Source organism: Mirounga angustirostris, unplaced genomic scaffold (genome assembly GCF_029215605.1).
Source record: "Mirounga angustirostris isolate CCGP_5_RB_7025 unplaced genomic scaffold, mMirAng1.0.hap1 SCAF_4, whole genome shotgun sequence".
Taxonomy (NCBI): Eukaryota; Metazoa; Chordata; class Mammalia; order Carnivora; family Phocidae; genus Mirounga; species Mirounga angustirostris.
The window spans coordinates 100,694,613-100,708,441 of record NW_026991712.1 but is presented as its reverse complement, the minus strand read 5'-3'; positions in this window follow the sequence as shown (position 1 = coordinate 100,708,441).

Below are 13,829 nucleotides of genomic sequence, written 5' to 3'. Positions count from 1 at the left end.
CAGGCTAGAAGAGCATCTACCATGTTTCCCATGCAAGGTACCCAATGTTACCCCTGCTTTACAGGCAAGGAAACAGTTCGGAGAAGCTGGCAATGGCAATCACGCACGTCTGTCCACATTATCACAGGAAGATGGGGCCACCTTCTGCCAGTTCCTAAATCTCACAGGAGTATATTCAATTGAGAAAACTTCTTGGGAGAAACCTGGTCGCAAGGAGCTTTGACATACAGTGTTTAGTCTTCCAGGCTTCCAGATTGAAAAAACATGAGATACAGGTCAAGCCAATGCCAAGAGGAGGCGCTACAGGAAATGCCTTGTAGTGATTGGTTTGGGCCTCCTTCTCTGAACCAGTAACTATAGTGTAAGGAAGGGGCATGGCTTGATGGGCTTAACCAGTCTGGGTTTATTTCTTGAGCTGAGGGTTTGGTCATCTCCTGAAGTATATGGGCTGGGTGCAGGGGGAGGTAGGAAGAATTCACTGACAAAAATCTGAATATTATTAGGATGGGAAAGGGGAAATGGGTGCTGGGTAATCAGCCAATGGATAGCCCACAAAATTTGGATGTACCATAATTTATTCAACAGATCACTACTCTTGTACATTTTTGTTCTTTGTTCTCAATTTTTCACTCATATAAGTGGTCCCTGCAACACACACCTCTGTGAGCTCTCTCTTTGTCCACATCTGTGATTGATTTCCTAGGACAAATTCCCAATGTTGAATTGCTGGGTCAATGTATATAAAAGTTTGACTGGTCTGCATAAATTTTCTTCCAGAAAGTTTGTTTCCCAGCAGTCAATAAGCCTCACAACCCTGGGAGTTGTATGCATGCCTATATGTATGTTTAATTCCTGCTAATTTGATAGGTAAGAATCAGTACTTCCAAAATAACATTCCACAGTGGTGTTGAGGGTATGTGAGGCCAAGGAAAAATACATTACATGGAACTTCATGGAACTTCAATTCTTTCAGATTTACAGAAACTATTATTTTTACATTTAATGATATCATGATATAGAGTGAAAAATCCATACAAATCTTATCCATAAAACATGAATCTTCAAAGGAATTTCCTGTTTACAATGGGATGCATACAACTTCTCCCTCTTCCCAAACCACCCCCGAATCCTAGAAATGCAAATTCACTTTTCTTTGCATGAAGGGACCTTGGTAGAAATTTCGAGAAATAATTGCTCTTTACCAGGATTCTCCTTTATAATCATTCATCAGACAAAGCTGTGAAGATGCAAGGAGATAATGAGAGCCCTGGATATAAGCATCTTAGCAGAGGCATGAAGTAGGAGAAAGAGCAAATGGACAGAAGATGGGACAACCTGACATAGCGGGACAGTAATCAATTAGTTTCATCAGGACAAAGAAATTACTCCAGAGCTTTAATGGGAGAGCAGTGACCCACCGTTTCCAGTGACAGCATCCAAGGCTCCCGTCTCCTGCCGTAGGAAATCTCAGCCTGCTCCAGCCAGCAGACGGGCAGGAACATGAGGCCTGACTGCAGCAGGGCCCACCGTCACAGGGAAACCCTTGTTAATTCTCAGCGCAAGCCCAACCACAGACTTTTTGTGGTTATCGAATGTCATTTATCTGATTAAAATGGCTTGAATTGTTTAGCTCATTAGAATCACTTGGTATTTGGAATGCGGTAACATTCAATAAAAACTCCGGTGGTGAATAAAGAAAAGGCAAGATCCAATTAAATTCTTTTACTAATACCAAAGGTCACTGTGAAGACATCATGGATAGGTTTTGTGCACAACTAATTTTCCTAATAACAATAAAACTGCTGTGTTTTCTTCTGGGCCATCCCAAATGTAGATGTCCCAAAACAGGCCGGTAGGTTTTGATGCCCAGCAGCTAAATTAAAAATCTATACCCTCACGGCTCTTCAAAAAGACAAAATCCAAAAGAGACTTCAAAACAAAACCACCAAGGAGTTTTCACTTGAATGAATACTTACAGTCTTGCTAACCTTGACATGCAACCAGTAAGGAGCTTGGCTGCATCCTATCGAATGTAGAGTGTCCTTTCAGGCGTGTCTGCGTCAGGAAGCTATCCCCAGTAACATGTAACAGCGTGGTGGTTACATCTGGAGTAAGACTGGTTTTCTCTCATATAAATACGGATGCGATATCCTGTGTGGACATTCTCCGTTTGCCCCTAGATCCGCTCCTCACCCTGCCATATACGCCATAGAAGGCTGATCTTTATGGTCTGCACCAACCAGAGTCCCTCGACCTCTGGCCTATGATTGACTTTGGCCAGTGGGAGGCCTTGGCAAGGCTGGGTGGGTGGGAGACACTGAAGCAAAGGTATTATTCCACAGCCTCTCTGTTGGGCTGAGGGTTGGCAGCGACCCGTCTCAGGCGGTCTCTCCCAGCTCCCTTCAGTTCTCCAGGTTCCCAAAACCACTCATTCCCTCTTCCTCCTTTGTGTCAGGCCCTGGTTCTCCACTGTTGCTAGACCAGGGATGCTTCACCAAGCCTCACTGGTTTCCTTTAACCCTGCCCTGAGTGCTGTAAATAGTCTCTCCGTTAAAGTCTCCATGGCTCACGTGACATGTGTTTTTTGCCAGGCCAATGGCAAATGCAGCGCTTGTAGCTTCTACCAAATAGCATGAGATGTAATTGCACAAAATACACAGAAAAAGCATTCAATTCTCCATAACCCACACTCCAAACAGAAATGAGCACTTGACCAGCCCATAATTTATTTGAGTTTTTGGAAATGATTTTACTATCTTTCAGAAATGCCTCCTTTTAATAAAATGTCATTCTGTTGATGATTTGGGGTCCTTTCCAGTTCTACCCCGAAGGAACTGATAGGAAGCACTTGATACATAAGTTTACTCTCCTCTGAGGCCAAGGGTATTGGTATTTTGTGGGGGAAGTACCTAATTTTCAGGAAAAAATAATATGGCATTCAAGAACAGATAAGTTGCTCTCACAATGCCCATTACACATTTCATTAGGAACAGTGCCACTAGCAGGGATATTTGCTTTGTTTTTTGACTATTCATAATAACTTTATTAGGTAGATTAAGAGAGTTTTCTGGCACTTCTAACTCTAGTGTCCAATAAAACATTAGATGTCTATCCTCCCAACGCCTAGCAACTTAATGTGAAAAGTCCAAAATTACATGGAGTTTTTATAGCAGAGAGTATGTGAATTCTTTACTCTCCTCCTTGTAACCAGTCTCAAGAAAGAAAGCAAAATGCTTCCAGATCCTTCTCATATGAGAACAGCTAGGACTACATGAAAACACAGAGATATTCAGGGCATCAGGTGTTGGACGGAGTCAAAGTTATTCATGGAGAATTTTAAATCGTCAATGAGTCTGTCAGCCACGGAAGTAGAGTCATGTAAGTGCTGTGAGATCAGGGATTTATTACAGGAATTAGATCTCATCCAGTAGCAGAAGTAAAGGTCTGGCAAGGCCAACTGAAGGACAGGAAATAAACTACTAATTAGTCCCCTTGAAGCACTGGTGGAAGTGGACAGGGCGGAGTTTGGGGGAATATCTGAGAAGCCCGGCACATCTACCTGGCCGTTGGACCAGCAAGAGGAAGCTTATGGAGATGTCTAGGAATCTGTTGCCCCGTGTGATGCCACCCGTGTGGACCAAAGTCAAGCCTCCAGTATTAAGTCCAGCACTCCTGTTGGTCAGCAGGGCCAGCCAACAGGAGGAAGAGCTGGAAGCTGAGTGAAGGAGAATCGGGAAAAGCTGGAACCTGCTGGGCTCCCTGTGCCTGTCCAAGACCACTTATCTGACCTTGAACCCTTTTGTGAGTAATGGCCACCACTTCCTTTCTGTCTTCAGACCTCAGCTAAGTTCCTTGATTGGCTCTCATTTGGAGCTATAGAGAAGGGCATTCTGGGAAATGTATTTTCCAGATTAACCAAGTCAACACACCATAATCCAGCACAGCTCATTCCTTGTCAACACTGCTCTTCAAGCAGACTTAATTCCTGAATAAAGACAATAACAAAATCATGCTTCTACCTAGTGTGGTACACACTGAAAGAAGATACACAAAGTCTCCTATGTCCCTTTATTTACCTCTTGGTGATATTCATTCCTCTTCTAGCCGAGTCACACTCCTACTTTGATAGCATGTAACTCAAATATTGAGATGTAAGGTTAATCATTATGAACATATCTTATGGTAGGAGGAGGAGAGAAGAAAAATTGGCTAAATATCTTCTTTCTTTCTTCCTTTTCTTTCTGGCTGCCTTCCTTCCTTCTTGCCTTTCTTATCTGTCTATCTATTATCTATCTATCTATCTATCATCTACCTATCTATCTATCTATCTATTATCTACCTAATCTATCATCTATCCAAATACATTTATATTAAAGCAAGGAGGAAGGATTTATCCTACCACATTCCTCCTTTCTACAACTGGTCATGTGATTATAACTGTTATTTCTAACTTTCTCCTTCCACTATTTCAAATTCCTTTTTTCCTCAGCTGGTCATAGTTTCTTGTTGGGTGGGGGTCTCCAAACTTCATGCATGAAGGGTTGAAACATTAATGGAGCTTACTGGTTTGATTTGTCTTAGCTTTCCATTAATTTTATCACAGGTTATAAGAATACTACTAGGCAACCCCAGAGGAGCTCTGATTCTAGATACACTCTTTCCTGACCCGGTGTGTAACAATGACTTCATTTCCCCTTGATAGGATCAATTACCCCAGTAGAGTAACCTCCCTTTGTGCCTGTTGGTTCAGTGTCCTGAAGAGCCCAAAGTGACCAGGCAGCAGTCTCACCTTCCAACTTAATCGTTTTGTTGAATCCCCCAGTAGAAGCATTACTGCCTTGGGAACTAAAGATTCTAAACCAGTATAGCCTAAAACTACAGGGATGGCAGGCAAAATTTTACTAAGGGGTACTAAGGGGGTAACTGTAAAAGGACCCACTCTCGTATCTACCATTTGATTCTCAGACCTGAAAATCTTGGCTATGGGAAAAACAACCACCCATACTGGTCCCTGATCCAGGGTATATACTACATCCTGAAGTACTACATACATACATCACCCCGGTGTTGCCAGCCAGCTGCAACCATAACTGAATCTTTAGTTTTTCAGGTCAGCTGCTTCAGCGTTATGGGAAATATGATAATAGTAGTAAATTCTGTGAATGCAAGACCATTGCCGCACTTAATTTTCTACAAAGTGAACTCCTTGGTCAGAAGTAATAGACTACAGAATAATGAATAATCCATAGATGTAAATCCATAGATGATGATTTTGGCAGAAGCACTCCTGGCAAAGAAGGTTAATCCATATCCAGAGTTAAGTGTTTATTCCAGGGAGAACAAAGCACTGCCCTTCCATGATGGAAGTGGTCCAAGGTAATCAGATGGCTGGCTGGTTCCCCTGGGGAATGGTGCCATATCTGGCACTGAGGCTGGTCCCTGCTGCTGGTAGGTTGAGCGCTCAGCACAGGCTATGGTCACATTGGCCATGAAGAGTAGAATTCCATATGGCTGAGCCCATGTATAGCAATACCAATAACCAATAAAAAATCAATTAACTACCAAAGTTTAATCAGAAAATTAGACCCATTATGACTGTTATTGGATAAGAGATTTATTACAGAATGAGATCTTTACATAATTATGGCAAATATTAGGGAAGTTATATCTAGGAACGAGAGTTGAGGGAACCACAATGGAGTCACTAACTAGTCCTCCTGAGACACTGGTGCAAGGTAGACAAGTCCAGGCTTGCAGAGAATCTAAGAGACCCTACTGGGGCTACAAAGGGGAAGTTTTTGATAGGCCTGTAGGAAGCTCTGGCCACTGTGTAGTTCCACCTCTATGGATCAGCTGCCAAACATTGGTTTTGAACCTAGGAGTCAGGTCTAGTAGCCAGAAAGGAGAACTAGATAAAGAATGGAGAAAAGAAATGATAAGCAGAAGCCCCTGGGCACTTCTGAAACTGTTCTCTGCTACGTATCTGACTGCAAGACCTTCTGAGAGTAGTAACTATTGCTTTACTTCTGCTTTTCAAATTTTGCACAAGTTCTTGTTTTGCCAACACTACTCTGGAGACATAAGGGAAATGGGATTCTGGGAAATGTAGTTCCATACTCACTAAGTTGACATGGCACAATCATGCACAACCCCAGAGAGAGAAGGCTGGTTAGCCATTTGTTCGTTCGTTCGTTCATTCATTCATTCATTCATTCATTCACACAAACAACAAATACATTGTGCCAGTAACATCCTAGGCACTCATTTTGCAGAGCTTAAAACCGTCTTAATGGAACTTGAAGAATAGTGGGACAGTGGGACAGACCTAAGTACATTTCAAACACTCAAATCTATACTTATAAACATGATAGTGTAGTGATGGAAAATAAGATGGGTCTGCGAGAGAAAATGACAGAGGAAGAACAATTTAGATTGGGTGGTCAGAGAATACTCTCCTGAGAAACGACATCTAGGCTGAGACCTGAAAAATGAAATGTGCAAGGATATGTTTTAGAAAAAAGGAAGACTAAGACATCTCTAAATGCCTTGAAAGGAGCAGAGTGTGCTTGCTACCACCTCTCCCTCCACCTGCTCTTTTATCTGGAAACTGCTCCAAACAATTATATTTTATCCTGCACTAAAACTCCTATCAGGATTAGCATCGGACCCCCAACTGCCAAGTCCAGTGGTTAATTTGCAGCCCTCATCTTACTCCATCTCTCACCCTCACTTGTGCAGCTGATCCCTCTTCCTTCTTGAAGCATTGTCTTCATCTGGCTTCCAGAACATCATTGTCCGTCTCTACCTACTAGAATGTGCTATACTGCATGACACAAAGGGCGTTGGCTTGTTCACTGCTGTATCTCCAGTGGCAAGAACAATGTAGGCACATAGTAGTCACTAAATGCTTGTTGAATGGGTTAGAGTGTGGGAAGAAACAGCAAACAGCTAGTGAGGTACGAAAGGAAAGAAGAAAGAATGGTATTCTAGAAGTTATGTGAAACAATTATTTCAAGAAGAAAGTTATGGTCAGCAATTTAAATGCTACTAAGAGTTGACTTTTGGACTTGGCAATGGGGAGTTTTTTTGGAGGAGGTTTTGGTGGAGTCTTGAGGTCAAAGGTCAGATTGAAGTAGGTTCAAGAAAGAATAGAGTAAGAATTAATGTTAGTAACTTTAGCCAACTGTTTTAAAGGATGTTCCTCTAGAGGAGATCATAAAATAGACAGTAGCCGGAGGGGAATATGGGGGAAATAGAGCTTTTCCTTTTTATTTATTTTTTTAAGAAGGTTATTTGTATCCTGATGGGAAGGGTCTAATAGAGAAATAAAGTTTGAATTTGCAGCATGGAAAGGGATAATCATTGAAATAATGTTCTTGAGGACAGGAGAAGGAATGGGATTCCATGTGTCAGTGAATTGGTGGCTTTGGACAGGAGCATGGGCAGTTCATGCAACAAGAAGAAGGAAGGATGTTGGTGCAGATGTACCTAGATTGGTAGGTGTGGTGGGGAAAGTTTGTAGATGGTCTTCTGTGATTTATTTCCATTGCTGGAATCTCCTTTTCCACCCAAAATGTAAACACTGGAGCACCCCAGGGCTCAGTCATTGGCTTGCTTCTCCTACATTCATTTGCTAAGATGATCTCATTTAGTCCCATGATTTCAAATATGCTGCTCATCTCCAAATCCTGCCCCAACCTCTCCTCTAACTACAGATTCATACCCAACTGCTACCTAACATCTGTGCCTAGATGGCTAACAGGCATCTTAAGTTCAATACACCCAGAACTGAATAGTTGATTTATTGCTGCTTTTCCCAAATTAGCCGCTCACCCTTCACCATCCATGTATCACACCATGCACATGCTTAAACACTATTTAAGCCAAAAATGCTGATCTCAGCCTTAATGTTTCTCTTTTTCTCATCATTCTTCATTCAAGCCATAGGCAGTGGCTTAAAAATATATCTGAAATCCTAATACTTCTCACACATCCTGTGACATCATCCCAGTATGAGTCACCTTGTTTCTCACTTAGGTTACACAATAGTGCTTTTATGGCCTTTCTGCTTCCACTCTTGTCTCCCTTTAATAAAACTTCCACCAAGAAGCCAGAATGATCCTTTGGAAAAAAATCTGATCATGTCACTTCCCTCCTCAAAACTTTCCACTGGTTTTTCCAAAAATAAGATCTAAAGCCCTTACCATTATCCACAAGGCCCTAGATGATTTGGTCCAAGTTTAGCTCACTTATCATCTTCCAACCTTTCCCTTGTTCACTCTGCTCTAGAAACACAGATCCATATGCTGTTTTCTGGAAGTACCATGCCAGGATTCTGCCCTGGCTCTTCCTTCTGCCTACAGTGCTTTACCCTGATGTCCACATGGCTCCTTCCCCCGTTCCTTCAGATTTCTGTTCAAATACTCCCCTGAGATGCTTCCATGGCTACCATGTCTAATGTAGTACTTTCCTCTTACTATCTCCTTCCTCTGCTTTGATTTTCTTCATTGTATTTATTGCTTCCTGATGTTATGTCATGTGTATTTGTTTACTGTCTGCCTGCCTATTCTTGCTAATATAAAGTAGGTTCTATCAGAGCAAGAGAGTTGTCTGTTTTGTCCACCATGTGTCTCCAGCACTCATGCACATAGGTCTGTACTCAATACATGCACTGAATAAAAGGGAGCTGTGGAACAGTTTTGAAAAAGGAAATGATGGGGCACCTGGCTGGGTCTGTAGGTCGGTTGAGCATCAGACTCTTGATTTCAGCTTGGGTCGTGATCCACAGGGATAATCATCGTGGGGTCAAGCCCCGTGTCCAGCTCCATGCTCAGTGCAGTCTGTTTGCCCCTCTCCTTCAGCTCCTCCCCTCCCCTCTATTAAATAAACAAACAAACAAATTAATTAATTAAATCTTTTAAAAAAAGAAAAAGGAAATGAAATGATATAATAAAAAGATTGGGTGGGGTCAAGAATGGGAGCAGGGATGACAGATGGGGGCTCTTGCGATTGTCTAGGTGACATGAAGTTAACTTGGAATGAGGTGGAGGGAGTGGGAATAAGAAGAAGCTAACTCAAGCCTCTACCCTTTGAAGCTGTCCCTCCCAATTTTGTTGGAGCCTCAGTTCTCTGTCCCATTTACAAATCTGATTCCCTGGCCAAATATTCATTGAGTGGCTTGATGCGGAACGATAGAATGCTAAAACCAGACGTAGACACAGCAATGATCAAATTTGATGCCTTCATTATACAGAGGAGGAAACTGAGCCTCAGAAAGATTAGAGGTTCCACTCAGAGTTTCTTGGCTTATTAGTGGAAGGAGGCAAGACTAAAACCTGCTTTGCCATATTCTCACTCCTGGGCTCTTTCTACCCCCCGCATTCGTTGTATTACAGAATTGTCTTGGAAAAAACTATATGTAATTTTAACATCTTCAGAACTTTGAAAGTGCTAATTGTTTTAAAAATAACTTATGTGATTACAAGTTCAAGTTGGACATTTTGCACAATTTTAATTGTATTTCGGGCTGTGCTCAGAAGTCCCAAGAGAGCACACCAGATTGTTGTTGGGTCTTTCTGCTCAGCGGCTCTGAACTGACGGTGCAGCAGCCAAGGCATCGTTCCAGGGTGGTTAATTTAGGGTTTACCCCTCCCCTATTTCCTTTATGCCCCTCTTGCAATGTCATCTTTGAGGCAGGACCTTAAAAATGGGACCGTGTCAGTTATTTTAAGGAAAATGCAAAATAAATCCTGTAATACAAGTAGACCAGGCAGACTGAGTAAAGGTAAAGACAACAATGTCTTTTACACTAATGTAGATTCATTTCATCACATATCATTAATGTAAATTTTCTCCTTCAAACCACCCAGGCAACAATATCTCATCATTAAGTGTAATAAACACCAAGGGCATTTCCCACCTCTCTACAAAACCGCAGCTCACTTTTCTTCCCTTCTTCATATTATGTGGGTTTAATTTGCACAGAATTCAGGAGCGTTTCATTAATTCATTTAAATAGGTTGCTTGTTCCTAATGAGCTCATTGCACAAAAGTGCTTTGGAGGCTTCCTCTTCTGGAGAGAAGATGTGTGATCCTGACACAGAGGGTGAGGAGGGTGAGAATAGAAAAAAGGGTGGGGGGAGTAAATTCACTTGGGGCTGAATGCTGAGAAGCTGAAAAATACATGGGTAAAAGTGGTATTGTTTCCACTGGCAACTACTTCAATTTCTACCCAAGTCTGTCCTTTCTTTACACCCCACTAGGCTGAGCAGCACAGAGCCTGGGCGCACTCTACGGAGTGGTGGGGCGTCCGCCTCTCTCTGGCGCACTCTCCTCCTACCATGCTGCCCCCTCTCCCTCCTAACCTCTGCTGAAGCTTTTATATTTTTTAGGAAGCTCTCTAATAATCTGAGAATCTAAGAGAGTCATTATGGGTTGAATTGTGTCCCCCCAACCAGATTCACATGTTGTAGTCCTAACCCCCAGTGCCGCAAAATGTGACCTCACATGGAAATGAGAGCGTTGCAGATGTAACTCATTAAGATGAAGACATATTGGAGAAGAGTGGGGCCCTAACCCAATATGACTGGTATCTTTACCTAGAAAGGGGAAATTCGAACACACATAGGGGAAGATTAGCATTCTCTGGCACAACCCAAGGAAACACCAGAAGCTCAGAGAGAACGTGGCAACAGATTCTTGCCTCGGGCCTTCTGAGGGAGGCTGGCCCTGCCGGTACCTCGATCTTCGACTTCTATCCTCCAGAACTAGAAGACAATACATTTCTGTTGTTTAAGCCACCGAGTGTGTGGTACTCTGTTGCAGTCCAAGCAAGCTAATACGGGAGCTACTTGGAGAAAAATGGCAAACAGGGTTGACTTCCACAGGCTCTACCTCAGTCCATAGCACTGAGTGTTTGCTTTCTGAGATGGAAATGGGATCATGTCATGCCCCTGCTTCCAACCCTCCAATGGCTTCCATCTCCCTCTTTACCACAAGACCTGCCCGAGCTCCTTCCCTGATGCCATCTCCTGTCACTCCCTTCCTTGTAACTCTCTCCAACCATCTTGCACCTGGCTGCTATTCTCCCACCACCAAGCATTCAGCCACATATTTTTCCCTCTCACTTAAATTTGGTTCTTGCTCAAAAATCATTTCCTTGACCACCCTCCATAGAATAACACTCTCTTCACTTATTTTCCTTTCCCCCCTCAGTAACCCTTATCAGTACCTAATTTTATGTACCTGTTTATTGCTTGTCACCATCAGCGAGTAAGTCGGCTCCTCAAGTGTAAGAATTATGTCAGGTTCATTACTGTTATCGTCAAAGCCTAGAATGGTGAAGTATATCCAAAGAGCTCAGTACATAATAGTTGAATGAATGAACTAATGGCTTGTCAGATTCCTAGGGATTTTATAATTTTAATTTTTCAACAGCTTCTTCCAAGGCATACCTAGCTGCTGCTTCCATTTTTCTGTTTCTGTGATATTGAGCCTACTTCTTATGTGTTTGAAAACTCTCTTTCTCCATCTTCCCCTGCCCCCTCCCCCCCAGGCCCCTTTCCCTCTCTCAACACTTTGAACCTCAGGAAGGGCATTCCTAAATAAGAAATGACAAACAAAATGAACTCCCCTAAGGAGATTTCACTCTCTTATGCACCCCTGTATTCTCTGCAGAACCTGAAACACAGTAAATATTGATTTTTAAGAAATCATCTGGAAATCGTTTTTTTACCAAGAACTCAATTTTAGTCAACTAATTGTCTCCAAACTAACCTGAGCCCTTTAGACAGACCACATACTTAGTTTAAATAATCTTTTAATTTACCCAACTATGGTAAGCAGCCACTAGGATGGCCCCCAATGATCTCTTCATCCTGGTATTTATGCCTTGTATAATTCCCTCCCCTTGAGCGTGAGCTGGATTTAGTAGTTCACTTTTTTTTTTTTTAAAGATTTTATTTATTTGACAGAGAGAGACACAGCAAGAGAGGGAACACAAGCAGGGGGAGTGGGAGAGGGAGAAGCAGGCTTCCTGCCGAGCAGGGAGCCCGATGCGGGGCTCGATCCCAGGACCCTGGGATCATGACCTGAGCCAAAGGCAGACGCTTACCGACTGAGCCACCCAGGCGCCCCTAGTAATTCACTTCTAAAGAACAAAGTAGAATATACGTGATGGGCTGTCACTTCCGAGATTAAGTTATAAAGAGACTAGTTTTCATCTAGAGTGCTCTCGGTCTCTTTTTCTTGGCTGGCTCATTCTGGGAGAGGCCAGCTGCCATGTTGTGGAGACGCCCCCATGAGTGAGCTTGGAAGCAGATTCTCCCTCACTGGAACCATGAAATGACTGCAGCTGACACCTTGACCAAAGCCTCATGGGAGATCCTGACCCAGAAATACCCAATGAATCTACTCCGGTTCCTGACCCACAGAAAACGTAGGAAAATAAAGGTTTGTTGTCCTTGGCTGCTACATGTTGGAGTAGTTTGTTATACAGCAGGAGATAACTAATACACCATGCACCATGTTCGATTTGTGCTCCTAACACCTCATTCTTAAAACATTATTAATGTGAGAAATTTACTCAAGATGCTTCTTCAAAGGCCAATATACATACAAGAGAGGTTTTGTTTTTCATGTCTGAGTTAACTTTTAAAATCTGTAACATTTACTTTTATATGTGTTACATTAAAATTTAAAAATGGTGGCCCAGATGCAAATTTAAAACTCTCTTGTTTCTACATATTATTTCATTTACCCTCATAAAAACCCTTTGAAATAAGGTGCTATCATCACCCCAGTCTTTTTTTTTTTTTTAAAGATTTTATTTATTTATTTGAGAGAGAGGATGAGAGGAGAGAGAGAGCACATGAGAGGGGGGAGGGTCAGAGGGAGAAGCAGACTCCCTGCTGAGCAGGGAGCCGGATGCGGGACTTGATCCCGGGACTCCAGGATCATGACCTGAGCCGAAGGCAGTCGCTTAACCAACTGAGCCACCCAGGCGCCACACCCCAGTCTTAACTATAGAGAAACAAGCAGGGTAAGCAACTTGCCCAATGTCATACAGCTAGTAAGTGGTAGAGCCAGATAGTCTGGTTCTAAGGCCTCATGAGGCCTTAACCCTTAGTCCCCTGTTGCTTCTTAGACAAAAAAGGTCAAATACAACAGTAAAGCAGGCCAAAGTGTCTTAATATCCAGCCCTCGTGTAGAAGACTCATTCAGCCAGGACTAGAGTTTTCATGATTTAGATGTTGTTTAGTGTTGATTAGTGTTTAATGAATTCTTAGAAGGGTTAAATGAGATAAATTAGATCACATACACCAAACACCTAGTATACCGCCTACACATATGACTATAAAAATAGAATATCCAATTGGGAAAAGATGACAGATCTTAAATTATCACTGAAAACAAAGCAAAACCACAAGAAAAAAACCCTTCCCTTTCTGAGGAGAGACCATTCAAATCACTAAAAAACTCAAAAACATTCTCTGATCAAACTCTTGAGTCATTATTAGATTGACACAATTTAGGGGTGCCTGGCTGGCTCAGCCAGTAGAGCATGCAACTCTTGATCTCGGGGTTGTGGGTTCGAGCGCTGCGTTGGGTGTAGAGATTGCTTAAAAATAAAATCTTAAAAAAAAAATTAACACATTTCAATCACATCAGTACACACTGAGAGCAAGAGGTGCAATGGTTGTGACCCAGTCACATTTGCACCTGACCTAGGATCTCAGCAGCTGCCCACAGCACAGATAGCAGCTCCCTGAAAGATTCCCAGGAGAAAGGCCCCAGGAATTGTAGAAATAATTTTGAAAAAGCAGAAGCTC